Below are 17,319 nucleotides of genomic sequence, written 5' to 3'. Positions count from 1 at the left end.
GCGAGAGAAAATTGTATATACACATGTAAAAACATATATCTTCGTGTTATACACTTAATTATACAATTTACAAACATTTTACTTCAATTCAATTGTAGACAAATGCAAATTTTTATACAAACATTGCAGCGAAAAAGGCCAACGAATTATACAATTGCGAATTATACAATTGCAGTGAAATACAATTTTCTGTCGCTTTATACAACAGAAGTGTATATATTGTGTTTCTGTTTTTGTATAAAGCGAGAGAAAAACATATATCTTCTTGCTATACACTTATAATTATGCAATATACATACATTTTAATTCAATTCAATTGTATGCAAAGCAAATTTTATAAAAATATTGCAGCGAAATAGGCAGCGAATTATACAATTGTGCATTATACAATTGCAGTGAAATAGGATAGCGAATTATACAATTGCAGCGAAATAGGCCAGCGAATTATACAATTTAGGCCAGCGAATTATACAATTGTATATGTATAGCGAATTATACAGTTTTATGTTTGATATGGAGCGCAATTATACAAACTTTGCTATGGCATACAAATATGAATTTTTTGTTTGCTATATGTGAAAGTAAATGCTAAATAGCATGTATTAGTAGTGCTACATTAGTAATGTTTGTATTAGTTATGCTTGTATTAGTTATATATCATATATTTTTTATATATTATTTAATTTGATATATTAATTAAAAACATATATTATATAAAATATTTATTTACAAAAGTATTGACCCATTCCATTTATAATTCGGATGGAAAAGAGAAAGAGAAAAGGAAATGTTTTGTTTGCGTAAACATCTTTGGCCTCTAAATGTTAAGAATTTGATATAATAAAGTTATTATATTCAACAATCAAATTTTTTCTCACCCTTTTCTATATAATAGGATCAATAAGTATCCTATAAATAACATCTTTTAAGTTATTTTTGGAAAAAGTATAAGCATCTTCATCTTTATATATGAACTCAATTACTCTTGCTAGATTAATTATACACATAAGCAAAACCCTTGGTATAATAGCCCCATTCACTTTGAAGTATTCTTCATTTAAATCCTTCCAAGAATTTTCTATTATATTTTTTATTTTTATGTGTGCTTCCTCTTTCGTAACGCCATATTCTTTCATATAACATTCGATACCAGAAGGTGCATCTCCTCGTTTTTGCTCTTCCTAATATAAATAAAAAACAAAATTAGATACAAAGATAGTCATAGAGATACAAAGTTTGTAAAATTTTAGAAAAATGTATTACTTTGGTAAATTGTTTTATATAATGGCTTAGTTTGGTTAAAAATTCTACAAAGTTATATATTTATACCTCACCTCATGTGATAAAAGATCATTGAGTAATCTTGCAATGATAGAAGAAGCAACAAGCATTGGAGGTTGAATGCATCTTTAGTTGCTACATTTCCCATGCCTAACCATGAAGTAGCTGCTATTTGTACATAAGCACTTGTTGAAATTCCATTCTTCATGTATTGTTCCATTTTTGGTATTGTCTTACCATAATACCATTTTGCCTCTTGAAAGTAAGCCATCACCATCTTTTTCATCTAGAAAAAAAAATAATATATTAATTTAAGTATATGTTATTTGTTACTTTATTTATTTATGATTGGGAAAAGACTCAAATATGTCATCGAACTTTCAGAAAAGGCTCATTTATGCCATCAGTTAAAAGTTTGGCTCATTTATGCCATTACTATTTAAGAAAAGACTCATTCATGCCATTATTTTTTAACGGTGGTTTTGTAAATTAAACCATTTTTTGACACGTGGCCAATTATAATTCGGCCACGTTATCATTTTTTTTGATTAAAAAAATCATAATTCTGGAAAAAAAATTTGAATTAATTTTTTTTTTGATTTTTTATTAAATAAATTGATGACATGGCCGAATCATAATTGACCACATCATCAATTTTTTTCAATAAAAAAATTAAAATTCTGAATAAAAATTGAATTATTTTTTTTGTTTAAAAAAAATTGATGACGTGGCCGAATTAAAATTTGCCACGTATCAAAAATGGTTTTGCAAAACCACCGTTAAAAAGTAATGGCATGGATGTACCTTTTCTTTAACGGTAATGGCAAAAATAAGCAAAAACTTTTAACTGATGACATAAATAATCCTTTTCTAAAAGTTTAATGACATATTTAAGTTTGTTCCCTTTATAATTAAGTACCTCTATTATGGAATAGTTGATTAGAAATGACTTGTTTTCATTTGCCAAGTCTTTCTTAATTTCATCGTAAACATCTAGAAGACCACAATAAATAATCTTCATATATGATGGTAATTGTAATTGTTCGGAAGCATCAATATTCCACCTACATATATATAAAAGATCAAACTATCGATATATATATATATATATATATATTCACAACATAACAAGATTTATTACCTTTCAATTGCCTTTGTGAATAATGTAAGTTCATCTAGTGTTCCATAAATATCATATGTGTCATCAATAAGAGAAATCATGTATATGTTTTTTGTTAATATCTTCCTAGCAGTGCTATACTGAGGTTCAAAGTAGACACCTAAACTCCAGAAGTAAACCTCAGCCAATCTATCTCTTACACAAGGTAATGCCTTCACTATTTCCAATTCTTTCCACCACCTACAAAAAATTTATATATGTACACACGCTCAAACTTGAAGTTGGATCATAATATGAATTACTTCTCAAGTAAGACTTACACCAATGATTAAGGTGAATGATGATTAGTTACCTTGTGATATCACATAGCTCTTTTTTATGTAACATTTGCAAGATATTGAAGTCTAATTTGGCAAAGTTTAGTAAGACTTGATTGTGATTTTGATTTTGTTGGTAAAATGATATGTATTTCCTTGCTTCTACCCTCACAACACCATCTTTAATTGGAAACTTGAGTGCGTTAGCGACTTGTTGTGCAAGTGGGGAGTTGCTCAATTCAGGCAAAATTAGTTTCAAATGAGTGGTGGTGAAATTTAGGGAGAGTTCGGTATCCTGATCCCCACCCTTTTAACATGGAGCATACCTCGAGTGTGGGTCAGGATCAAGTTAAGCTTTGAGTCGAGGTAGGATCGTGGGTCGAGATAGTAATAGGTAGTTGGATCCTGGGTCGAGGTCAGGGGTTAAGAGTGGATAGTCATAGTCAGGCCTAGGTTGGGGTCATGATCAATAGTTGGGTCTCAACTCAAGGTCGAGGTCAAGAGACTTTGGTGGAAATTGGGAGTCAGGCCCTGAGATCGATTTTGAACCGTAACTAAGGATTCGACTCCCGACCTCAGAATTTGAATCCCGAAGTGATATGCGTGGGACTCAACTCAACATACCACTTAACCTAACTCCCGACCTCTAATCTATCTCGTGACCTTGACCTAGGTTCCCACTCTCAGCCTTGACTTGGGACTCAACGTTTAACCTTGACTCGAGACTCATGACTCATGAATTTGATTTGTGACCTGAGTCTTGAGTGGGACATATAACCTTGACTTGAGACCCAACTCATGAATTGAGACCCGATACTTTTGACCTAGACTTGAGACCTAACTCCCAACCTAGAACTTGACTTTCGAGCCCCACTCTAACCTAAGACGTGACTCATGACCTAATTTTGGCTTGATACCCTACATTTGACCTCGATATGGAACCCGACTCTCGATCCTGACCCCCATTTGGAACTCAACTCTTGATTCTGACTTGGGGCCCAACTCCCAACTCTAACCTAGATTCAACCCTGACCCTGAAATATTTTCGACTTTGACCTGAGAATTGTGTCTCAAGTCAAGTTACAATATCAAGTACGAATCAAAATACATAAGGCAAGCTGGAGTTTGAGGTTTGATCCTAGGTCTCAAGTTGGGTTGGATCAAGTGGTGTGACTGAAAGAGAGTTTTGGAATGTTTTGGTTATTTTATGTAGGACAGTCATTTTCCTTTTATATTAGGGAAATAAATCCAGTTGAAAAATACTTTTCAAAATATTTAAACCAACCAAACATGAGAACATTGTAATTCCTATAAAAAGTGGTCAATATTGGATCTAATAGGTGGATGGATGTCACGGGTACTTGGGATCCAATAGGTAGATTTAGGATAGTTTTGTACATTTCAAATAGTTCAAGGGTATTTTAGGCCATTTTCCATGAAGACATTGGATAGATAAGATAGATCATATTTTCATAAATTAATTTTTTCATCCGTTTTATACTGTATGATACTTACCACAAGAGACACGATAACCTTGTTGCCTAAGTAATCGGAAGCATAGAGCAATAGCATGAAGGTCACCAATCCAATATTCTTCATAACGAGTGCACATGTAACTCAATGCTTCCTCAATCTCATGTTCAAAATGATAAGCTACACCAAGACATTGGATTGTGTTGATGAGTTCAAGTTTTTCCAAAGCATTTGAAGGAGTCATCACTAGCATCTTTCTCACTTCTTCTTTTAGGTCCTCATGTTGCTTTTCTTCCCCCTCACTGGCTCCCTATTTTATAATTACTCATGATCATATGAATTTGTTCAGTATATTGACGATATAAAAAATATTTATTTATATACCGGGAGATTATCATAGGCAAGAAAATGGTCTCCCCAGACAGTAGGATGATGACTGCCAACACGACGTGTAATTTTAACCTCATGATCCGCTGGAACGGTTTGTGTGCACAACTCCATTTTTCGAAGGGAGTTGCATAAACTGTCTGGTAAAGGAAATATATCAACCAAATTTTGAACAAACATGAGTTAGGTCAAAAAACTTCGTATTAGAAAAAAGTATACTACCTATATATTAAATCTTGAATACGAAATTTCTTATTTTGTCACTAAGATCAGCATGATGCACTCAAAAGTTCCATTAACACCTTTTTTTTTTGGTAACCCTGAGGGGTAGCTTGGCTGGTAAAGGCCTGAGGACAAAGTCTTTCATGTCGCCAGTTCGAGCCCCAGCAGGGCCACTGGAGGCATTACAAATCTGTCGTGTTTCCAGGGCCCCGTGGAACTAACCGTGGTGAACCCGTCTTGAAACAGCGGAATCCGATGGGTACAGCTAGTCGGGTTCACAAAGCGATACCCAGAAACCACGGCAAAAAAAATTCCTTTTTTTAGATAATTTGTGTTTGACTAATTCACTTAAAAAGTGTTTTTCATAAGCAAATTGTGTTTGATTGAACTTTTTAAGGAAAAAAGTGCTTTGCAGAGTCAAATTACAAAAAAATGACAACTGTTAATGTACTTTTTATATTTAAATTATTTTATAGTGAGAAACTATTTTAAATATTAAATATTAAAAAATTAATTAAATTTTTAATTTTATTGAATCCAAATTGTACATGTTTAAATTTTCAATAAATATTATAACTTTTTGGGAGGTTGAATCTGTAATTGTTATTTTTTTTCTTTTTTTCTTTTTTCTAATATTGTAAAATTATTGTTCTTACTTTTTTTTCTAATTCTGCAAAATAATACGTAAAATAATATATAATATACAAAATAATAATAATTAAATGTAAAATAAATTATAAAATTTATTATATAAAAATAAAAAAAATTAAAGTTCTTAAATGAAATTTAATCAAACTTATGAAATATGTTTATCAATAAATAAGCAATATATCAGTAAATATGTTTATATGAAAATGATGTTTTAGTCTTTCAAAAAATATTTTTTTGTTTTTGCTAGATTCTTTCGAACAGCAGAAAAATCTGCTTATGCTTCTATTTAAAACACTTTTATTATTTTGTCAAATATTTAAATTTTTAATAAAAATATATAGTTTTTTTTCTCAAAATAAGTATTTCTAGCCTCCTACGTTAATGCGAAACAGGCTCCTTAGTAGTACTCCACAAAATTAAACTGCAAAATAATAAAAGCATACCTTATAATGATGTTTTCTTCAATTTATATTAGCAATTGAAGAAACCATTCCTATTTATAATGGATGCTTTAGAGGTTTTGTAAAGTGGCATTGGCTTTACATATTGTCAAACGGACACTTCATTCATCTCACCATTTTTTTTTCTTCTTCTATTCAATAATTAATTTATATTTTCTAATATTTCTTTTATGGATCTATTTATTTTATTATTATTTGAGTTTTTTTATTTTTATTTAATATTATTAGAATAAAAATATGAAAAAGAAAAAGAAAAAAAGTGTGAATGAAAAAATAAAAAATAATAATTAATAAGTGAAAACAAATGGGACATCTATGATAAATTTACGAGAAAATGAATTTAAAAAAATTGACCATCAAAATAATAAATTTTAAAGATATTAGATACTATTAGTTTATATGATTATTTAACACTAAAAATAATACAAATTCTTTTTAATTAAAAGGATAAATAAAAAGAAAATATTTAATGATATAGAAACCAAATATACATATTATTCGTTGATCTTTGGCTTTATTTGTTTGCTTTTAATGAAAATTCAAATTCTCATCATTTAGTTGAGTATTAAATATATTTGATTTCTAGGCCTGAATTTTAATAATTCAGAGTCAGCTCATTAAGTTTATTTATATCTTTTTTAAAAGACTATTAATGAATTTGAACAAATCAAATTTAGGAAAGTCTTAACAATATTCAAACTTAATATAATATGCTACATTCCATGGGCGGACCCACGTGTATCCCTACGGTGCACGTGCACTCATTAACTTCGGAAAATTATGCATATATATGTATATATACACACCTTGAGATATATATATATATATTATTAGGCACTCAAAGACAAAAAAGCTGGGTTAGCTGGTTTAGATGCTGAATTTCATTGAGGAGGACTGGATTGAATCTCCATATGCTCATTTCTTGTTTTTTTATCCGTTTTTAGCTATGAAGTTTAAAAATATTGAATAAAATAGAAGGATGGAAAGTTCAACTTGTTTTTTATCCGTTTTTAGCTATGAAATTTTAAAATATCGAATAAAATAGGAGGATGGCTAGTTTTGAACTTTCAACCTCATTTTTTAATATCAAATGAAATAGGAGGATGACTAGCTTTGAACTTTCAACCTCATGGTGCAAAGTGAAATTTAAAACCACCACGTCACATAACACATTATCGATTAGAGTCATCTAATTTATTTATTCATGAATATCGTAGTTTTATATTCCATATAAATCAATATTGGATAAATACTTATCATGCATTAATTTTGGTGGTGCACCCATCGTCTTCAAATCCTGAGTTCGATTCTGTTACATTCACAAAATAATCACATTGCTTCTCTTTCTCTCTCTCCAAACGTTTTTTCCCCTCTTTTTTTTCAATCAAATATGGAAAAAAAATTGAGTGAGAAAATACTAGTCATGATTAATAAGAATAACTATATATTACCTTATATATAAGTCAACAACAAAAAGGACTAACATGACAGTACTTAGTTGTATAATTTGTTATGTGAGTTGTACTATATATATATATATATTTGTTAAAATTTACCTTTATTTACCTTATCAATATTTAGGAATCGATTCGTATATTAATATTTAGGAATCAATTCTTATAGTGATAGGAAAAATAATTTATTAAAAATGGATTTAACTATTATCTTTATTTCCCCAAATTATTTTTGGAATGACTGTCAATTGTCACATGTCTAATTTTTATATTAATGACTTAGGTTTAATTAATTAAGGACCGCAACAATAATTTATGTAGAGTGGGAAAATAGGCAATCAATTGAGGGCTATAACAATAATCAATGGTGGCTATTCTCAAAGAAATTGGCTACAACTGCAATTCAAAATTAGGCTATATACAAGCCAACAACAAAAAGGACTAACACAACAGTACTTAATTACCTTATATACAAGTCAACAACAAAATGGACTAACATTGCATTACTTAATTGTACAATATGTTATCTAAGTTGGACCATTTATATTTTATCCACATTTACCTTTATTTTACCTTATCAATATTTAGGAATCAATTCTTATAATGATAGGAGAACCATATTTATTGAAAAGGAATGTAACTATTATTTTTATTTCTCCAAATTATTTCTGAAATGAATGTCAACAATCACATGTCTAATATTGATATCAATGACTTAGTTTAATTATTGAGGACTACAACAATAATTTGTGTAGAGGGGGAAAATAGGCAATCAATTGAAGGTTATAACAATAATCAATGATGGCTATTTTTCAAAGAAATTGGCTACAATTGCAATTTAAAATTAGGTTATATATAAGTCAACAAAAAAAGGACTAATATTGCATTACTTAACTACCTTATATATAAGTCAACAACAAAAATGACTAACACTGCAGTACTTAATTGTGCAATATGTTATCTGAGTTTTACTATTTATATTTTATTCATATTTACCTTTATTTTACCTTATCAATATTTAGGAATAAATTCTTATAGTGATAGGAGAATCATATTTATTGAAAAAGGATTCAACTATTATCTTTATTTTCCCAAATTATTTATGGAATAATTGTCAACCATCACATGTCTAATATTGATATCAATACTTAGGTTTAATTAAATAAGGACTTCAACAATAATTTATGCAGAGTGGGAAAATATGCAATCAATTGAGGGCTATAACAATAATCAATGATCGCTATTTTCCAAACAAATTGGTTACAATTGCAATTCAAAATTAGGCTATATATAAGCCAACAACTAAAAAGACTAACATTGCAGTAAATTATTTCTTGAATGAGTGTCAATTGTGTCACATGTCTAATATTGATATCAAATGACTTAGGTTAAATTAAAGGGAAAATGCACAAGTACTCCCTCAACCTATTTCTGAAATCCCAGAGACACGGTTATACTATACTAAGGTCCTATTACCCCCCTGAACTTATTTTATAAGTAATTTTCTACCCCTTTTTAGCCTACGTGACACTAGTTTTAAAAAAAAAGTCAACCATTGTTGGACCCACAAGATAGTGCCACGTAGGTCGAAAAGGGGTAAAAAATTATTAATAAAATAAGTTCAGGAGAGTAATAGGACCTTAGTATAGTATAAGTGTATCTCTGAGATTTCAGGCATAGGTTGAGGGGGTACTTGGGCATTATCCCTAAATTAAACAATAATTTAGGTAGAGTGAGAGAATAGGTAATTAATTGACGACTATAACAGTAATGAATGGTAGCTATATTTCGAAGAAATTGACTAACATTGCAATCAAAAAAAAAATCAAAAAAAATTCAAGACTCCAAAAATGATATAACACATGCGTGCTACAGAGACAAGCATATGGATTTTGCTTCTTACCCTAAATTTAAGTCATCCAAACCCATCCAATGGCTATAATACAATTAAGGTGTTCACTTTGAGGCCAAATGAGCTTATATGACAGTAATTTGAAAATTTGTATCATAATAAAGCAAGAACAAACATACATCACACAATCATAGAATCACAATCATCACATATCTCGAAACAAGCTTGAAATCCTAAGAAAATTGATCCTTCACTTTTCGAATTTGTTTTGCTTGTTATTAGTCTACAAACAATCATAATACCACTGGAATCAATAAACAATAACTAATAACCTGGATCACCAACAATTCTATGAACCTTAAATTAACCCATGATCCCAATTAGGATTGTTTCCATGGAAAATGGTCTAAAATACCCTTGAAGTATTGAAAATGGTACAAAATTACCCTTCATCCACCTATTGGCTCCAAAATGCCCTTTTCATCCACCTATTAGCTCCAAAATACCCTTGTCATCCACCTTTGAGTTCAAAATTGATCACTTATTCAATGATTTTAAATTTAAACTATTTAAATATTTTTAAAATACTTGATGTTCAACTATTGGTTAGAATTTAATTTATTTGTATTATTTATAGACCAACCCACTACCCACCCATTACTAACTAAACCCCACCCAATACATAATCCAACTATAATATCAAAATCGTCATAAACACTACTAAAACACGATGAAATTATAGATTCATGAAAATGACATCCAAAATTACTCGAGTCCGAATCGAAGCCCCAATTAAATTTATGTTGAGACGCTTATATAGGAAACTTTCAATTTGATTCTCTTTCAAGATTGAATTAGAAATTTATGATTAAAGGTGAAGAAGTAATACATCCCGAATTAATTCATGCACTTTTTTAAAATATAATATTATAATTTTTTATGATTTGTTTTAAAACCTTTAATATATTATTTTGAAAAAAAGTTACCTATGAAGTAACATCACATAATTGAAATGTAAGAATAATTAAGATGAACATAATCAGACTTTTAAGTTTATTGGTAATTTCTATTTAGACACTTGAATGTATGATAATTTACTTTTATAGATATTTTCGTCTCAAATTTTTAAAAACACTCAATTGGCAGTAGCTTTTCTGTTGTTGCATTAATAATGTGACGGGTTTATTAATTTGGAGGGTTTAATTAGTAATGGGTGGGTAGTGGATTGATTTATAAATTATACCAATAAGTTAATTAATAACAAATAGTTGAGCACCACGTATTTAAAAATATATTTAAATAGTTTAAATATAAAACCGTTAAATAAGTGGTCAATTTTGAACCAAAAGATGGATGACAAGGGTATTTTGGACCCAATAGGTGGGTGGGAAGGGTATTTTGGAGCCAATAGGTGGATGTAGAGTAATTTTATACCATTTCCAATACTTTGAGGGTATTTTAGGCCTTTTTCCGTTGTTTCCACCATAAATTCTAGATCAATCCCCCCCCCCTCCCTCCCTATGGATTGAAAACAAATTTGAGGAGTTAAAATTTTGCCTTTAGCCTCAAGAATAGTGGAAAACTGTCAAAAAAAGTCTGAGTTCATTCCTTAGCTCTCAAATTCAAAATTACAGAATGACACATTGTTGAAATTCAAAAATCACCGCCAAGGAGGCTTGCATAAAATAGTGAGCTATTTTAATAAATACAATACCCCCATTTCACAACACACCTTCAAGAAACGACACTCAGAAACTACCTGTTCATGCTAAGATCCATTTTGAGAGTTCTACTCGCTCGAATTTAATTTCATAAAGTATTACGGGTTCATTAACGACTTATCTGTCTACTCATGTAATCAAAATCATAATCAAATCATCTGATTGTTACCAGATTTTCCTACATCTTAATGACTCCAATTTCTTCCAAATCTAAAACTTTTTCGACCCAAAAATTTTTTCTCGTTAGCTTTTCTATAACGATGAAACCCGATCATTACACAAATTTAGAGGCTAGAGGCGGACCCACATTCATTAATAGGGTATATGTGTACCTGTTATCTTTTGGAAAACTTATTGTGTACATGTATATTTATCTTTGAGATCACAAAAATCAATTGAAAAGATTTGGAACTTGAAAGTTTAAAAAAGGAAAAGGGATAAAATAATTTTGGAACAAGAAGGAAAGGAAACATAGCTTTTTGTTTCCATTTTAAATCGTGAAGGAAACAAAAGCTTTAGATTTGTGTCCATTAAACTTAAGAAAAATAAAGGATTGTTCTATTGAACATGAGTAGATTCATAATTGAGTTAGAATCATGAATTGGTGGCGCTCATTATCATGAGCCTCCACATGAATTGCCTTTGAACAAAGATTGCAGCAAGGGTTCAAATTGATTTGCGTTGGTTCGTCGGAATCAAAGGAAAAGTGAGAAAGAACAAGATAGGGACAAATGGAGTTATTATTCCATTGCTTAACGACATTTTGGAGCCGGACGATTTTGGTTATCATGTGAACTTATTGATGGATCAAGAAAGAAGCCATTGTTGTTGATCTTAAATTTTTTCTTGAATATGTGGACAAGTTGATGAGAGAGAAAGAGAAAAGAGGGGTTTGTTGTTATTTGTTATTTAATATAGTGGATCGAGTTTGGGTTAAAATAAATAAATCGGTAATTTTTATTGGAATTGGGTTAATTTGAATTGATTTTTATTGGAATTGGATTTCGTCAACATAGGGGCACAAATGATGAAATTGATAATGGCAGGGGTAAAAATAACTTCGTTTTAACGTTAAGGGCATAGTCAACTAACAAACCAAAGTTGAGGAGTATTTTCAACCCTTTTCCCAGAAACATACCGTAAAATGTAAGTCAAAATTCTTATAATTTGACTGTAAAAAGGAAACCATGACAATTAAGATTGGACGGAATAGCACCACTCTCACAAAGGTAAGTGTGCCACACATGCGCCATATCAATGCCATCTTACTGTCAAAACAGATGTCATGTCATATTTTGAATAAAATTATATATGTCATTCAATTGTTCATTCTTCAATGAACACCACCATGAAACCACAACCATTTCAATTATATTAGTACCAAATCAATATATTTCACCATAAAATCAAAACTATCGCCGTAAATTTCACCACTATGATCAAATCCACCTTAAAAATCACACTATCACTATCGTCCCCACAAAAATTATAAAGATCCACAACAAATTAGACACCCATAAACAAACTCATCACCAAAATCACATCATCAGCATCAAAAGGTACAAATTCATCACCAAATATCACTACGATTATTGACAATATCGATTTTTTCTTCTTCATCACATTCAATTCTCACTTCTTTGTCACTTATCACCATCAAATCCATCATTATATTTTTTTAAACTCAATCATCAATTTTATCAACCACTTACAAAGCTGAAGAGAAAGATCGAGTATAATAGAGATAGTGAAATTGGATAAGCTTTGAATATGATATAATTGGGGGAGGGGAGAACATTCTGGTGGAAATGGGGTGGGATGGATGGAAATCGGATATGAAAAATAAAAAAATAAAGAAGAAGAAGAAGAAGAATAAGATAATGATGATGATGATGAAGAAGAAGAAGAAGAAGAAGAAGATGATGATGATGATGATGAAGAAGAAGAAAAAGAAGAAGAAGAAGTGGGGTGGGGTGGATGAAAATCGGATATGAAAAATAAAAAAGAAGAAGAGAAAGAGGAAGAGGAAGAGATGGATATACAAATATAATTATCCTCACTCCACTTTTTGCCCTCTCTAGATCACCTCTCCTAATCTCGTTAGCCTCTCTCCTTCCTACACCAATCTCTCTTGTCATATACACAAATACATATGCATACCAATTCCATATATACAATTATCTGACAGATATATATATACAGTTCGCCTCTCTCCTCTCTCTTCAGTCTCTCTCGCCATATATACAAATACATATGTATACGAGTTACATATATACAATTCTTTTTCAGATACACATAAATTGGACAGATATAAATATACTATTCGCCTCTCCACTCTCTGCCCTCTCTCACTCACCTATTTCCTCCCTCTCCCGATCTCGCTCGCCTCTCGCCTCCCTCTAACATGTAGCTATGAATCATAATTAGCAAACTATAGTGATGAAGCATAATAAAGTTATTTTTTAATAGCTGTATACATGTGAAGATTCCCCTTTTATTATTGATTTATTGGTTTTGGAGATTGATCAATATTGATAAAATGATATTGCTTATGATAATCTATATTGCTTGAATTCTTCAAAAATTACTAACAGGTACGTGTGCGATCCGCCTCTATATGTATATTTACTTGGCATATTGATTTCCTAACTATCCAACCTCACAAAGAAAAAATTAAAAGTTTTAAATATACACTATTCATCAACTGAAACTAAAGACTAGTATTTAATCAAGAAGATCTTTTATTGAGTGTATTTGTATCAATTGTATATATACTCTTACTTTCTTCCTTCCTCTTCTCTCCTGCCATCTTTCGTTATAGCCTTTTTAGTTGAATTTTTTTTTGTATATTTATATCGATAACATATTTTTTTTCTTTTTTAGTCTTTTTTGTTTCTACTTACATCAATTCACATTTCTGTATTTGATAAATATCTTTTCTTTCTTTTTTTTTTCTTGAAAAAATCAAGTGGACAGCTTTGACGGCTTTGAAGAGATACATATATGTACATGTGTTTATGTATTTTTGGAAGACAAGTGGGTAGGTTGAGGAGATGCATATGTTTAGTTGTGTCACGGTGTATATGGTATACAAGTGATACAAGAGGGAGAATAAATACAAGAGATCTTAGAACTTTAAATATAAGTCATACAAAAATAAGGGAAAAGGGTCTGATATATCCCTCAACTTTGTCATTTGGAGCTGATATATCTCTCATTATGAAAGTGGTTCATATATACCCTTACCGTTATACAAACGGCTTACATATACCCCTGCCGTTACAAAATGGCTCACATATACCCTTCATTTAACGGAAATTTAAAAAATTAGTTTTAAATTTAAATTTATTACGTTTAATTTTTTAAAAAATTATTTAGAGGTATATATGATTCTTCTATCAAAGTTCAAGGTATATTTTAATTTTGTTAATACATAAATTATTTTTTGACTTCTTTTATTATAATTATTTGAGTTTCTTATTCTTATTTTGTTTTTTTCTTTCATTTCTTTGTTTAAAAAAAAATTTAACTATTTTTTTTGTCTATATTGTAATTTGATTTTTGTATTCCAAGAAAAAAATTGGGATAATACATAAATTTGACCCTAAACTTGACTTCAAATTTTAACTTTGACCTCCAACTTTCATAATGCACAAATAGGCACTTTAACTATCCAACTTTTAAATAAATAAACACATGAGTCCTACATGGCAAAATACACGTAAGACACCACGTAGGATGAAAAATGACATGTACGACATGAGTTTCTATTTGTTCACCTTTATACAAGTTTAACTGTCTACTTGTGCCCACCCAAAGTTGAAGGGCATAAATGTGATTCGAAGCCAAGTTAAAGGGCATATTTATGTATTATGCCAAAAAAATTTGGTCATCTACAATAAATTTTACAAGAATATTAGTGAAACATAAATAAATTTGATTACCAAAATAATAATTCTAAATTAGTCATTAAAACAAAAAAAAATCAAAAAAATATGTTTGAGAGGATTAAATTTACTCATATGAGATTATATATTGTAAAAAAAATAATAAAAAGTTAGATTAAAGTTTTTTTTTTCATTTCCGTTAGAGGAAAAGGGTATATGTGAGTCATTTGTTTATAAGTAGGGGTATATATGAGTCAATTTCATAACAAGGGGTATATCAGCTCCAAATGACAAAGTTGAAGGGTATATCAGACCTTTTTCCCCAAAAATAAATTATGACAAGTGATACAAGAGCTTTGAATACTAGTGATAAAGGTGTGAATTAATATAAATGATACAAGACCAAATGGTTGTAAATAGTACAAGAGCAGAGGGGTGAAAATACAAAATACAACATAAATGCACGTAATGAATATAAAATATACAAAGGTCATTTGCATAGACAAAACTTATAACTCAGAATTCAAACCTTTAATGAACAAGTAAAAATCATGTCCTCCTCCGAACTCACTAATTGCATAGCATAACGGGACAAGACATGAAACTTAGCCTCATAAGCATTCACATTCATGTTGCCCTACTCGAGATTCATAAACTCATCCTTCTTCGTATCTTTCAAGGTGCGAGACACATATTTCTCCAAGAACAGTATGTGAAACTATGTCCAAGTAAGTGGACGCAAGATTGATGATCGACATTCCACAAAATCTCTCCACCACTGATTTGCCTTTGAAGCTGAAAGGTCGTAAACTTTACCACATAAGGATGCATAATACCAACTTAAGAGGCCTTTCATAATAGTTGATATTGATTTGAATCACCACCAGATACAAATTGGAATAAAGTTATAACACGAAGGAAGAAAAAATAGGAAATTTCCCTAATGTTTTGTAGCCTCTTGCAAAAAATATATATATATATCTGTACCATTCTGGGGAACTCTACTAGAAATGTTTTAGTACGACGAGATCAAAAAATTTAGGACTCTGATGTCAAAATTATCATGACTTAGACTGTCGTGAGTGACAATCACACTGCCCTTCAATGGGAGAACCAACTATCAATTCAAATCTTAATCCAACATCATTTATAAACATTCTATCATCATGACAAATAATAAAACAGTTTTGACAATTAAAGGATTGAGTGTAAAAAATATTTCTACAGAAATAAACTCCTAAGCTAACTGTTGTATATATATACCAAGCATGGTATCCGATCCAACCATAGGGATATCTTGTATCAGGCATGGTACCCGAGCCAATTATCAAACACAAATAATCATACATAATTACAAACATCATAAACATAATATTTAAAACCACATGTCACATAAGTTAATTGCATGAGATTATCAACAGGTTATCATTACATATGCTTTCATATATCTTCTCCTCCATGCATTGTACAAATGATACTATAAAGTAATAGACATGAATACATACATAAATTGGAAAACATACAATCATCACCTACCCCTAATCAAGCCTCTTGAAAAATTTAAAGAACCTGAGCTTTCCCTTTTGAAGTGTCTTTATTTGTTCTTGGTCTAAAACAATAAATAAATGCAACAATCAATCATAAAGGACTTTTAATCTCTGGATTATAACCAAATCCTAGCCCTATGCTAATTCATGATCATTCTCTCCAAAATCTATCTGGAATGGTCTAGTTTAAAATTTTTAAGTCACTATCTAGAAAGTTATTTGGCCCAAATTATTTCATCATTGGCTTAATGATAACAGTCAGGGCAGGTCGTTATAGATATTAAGTGAATTGTTGAAGTATGACACACTTTTTTTATAAAAAAAAAAAAATCACTCAAAGACAAAAATTAAAAGTTACTTTTCACTATTACCCTTTTGATTAATACTAAACTATTATTGTAGAAATTATAAAGTAGTTAAGAATCTCATCAAAAGAAATTCTAAATATGCAGAAGAATTTCTTTTTACAATTCTCTTGAACTTTTTAAAAATTTCTTATTTTGAACTATGAAAATAGTTTCAATAATGTACTTAATGTTAACTAGAGGTAGTATAGGCGTCAAATAGGCATATTGGTTGGAACTAGAGATATTAAATGGGTTTAAATAGAAATGGGGTTGGGTCATGACACAATCAAATTTTCTTTGTGGTCAACAATTGAATAGGTTCATAACTCACTCAATTTAACCCGCTTAATCTCAATAATCTTAATATATTGTTATTTATCTTTATAACTACAATTTGAATTTCAACTCAAAAAAATAAATACAAATGTATAGTTAAATCCTAGAAGATATAAAATAGATAGTAATTCACATCTTCAATATAAAGAGTTTTAAAACAGTTTGATATTAAAGATTAAATAGGGCTAAATTGAAGATTCTTTTAAAATGAGCTTAAGACTTGAATGGGTTGAGATTGACCCAATTTAAATTATGTATAAATA

The 17,319-nt window shown here is 30.1% G+C and overlaps 1 pseudogene; it reads right to left on the bottom strand.

Annotated features, from left to right (window-relative positions):
* Positions 1-831: 831 nt before the first annotated feature.
* Positions 832-4,791, bottom strand: LOC107024745 (annotated as a pseudogene).
* Positions 4,792-17,319: the final 12,528 nt, after the last annotated feature.

The sequence above is a fragment of the Solanum pennellii genome, chromosome 7 (assembly GCF_001406875.1).
Source record: "Solanum pennellii chromosome 7, SPENNV200".
Taxonomy (NCBI): domain Eukaryota; kingdom Viridiplantae; phylum Streptophyta; class Magnoliopsida; order Solanales; family Solanaceae; genus Solanum; species Solanum pennellii.
This window is presented reverse-complemented; position numbering and strand designations above follow the sequence as displayed.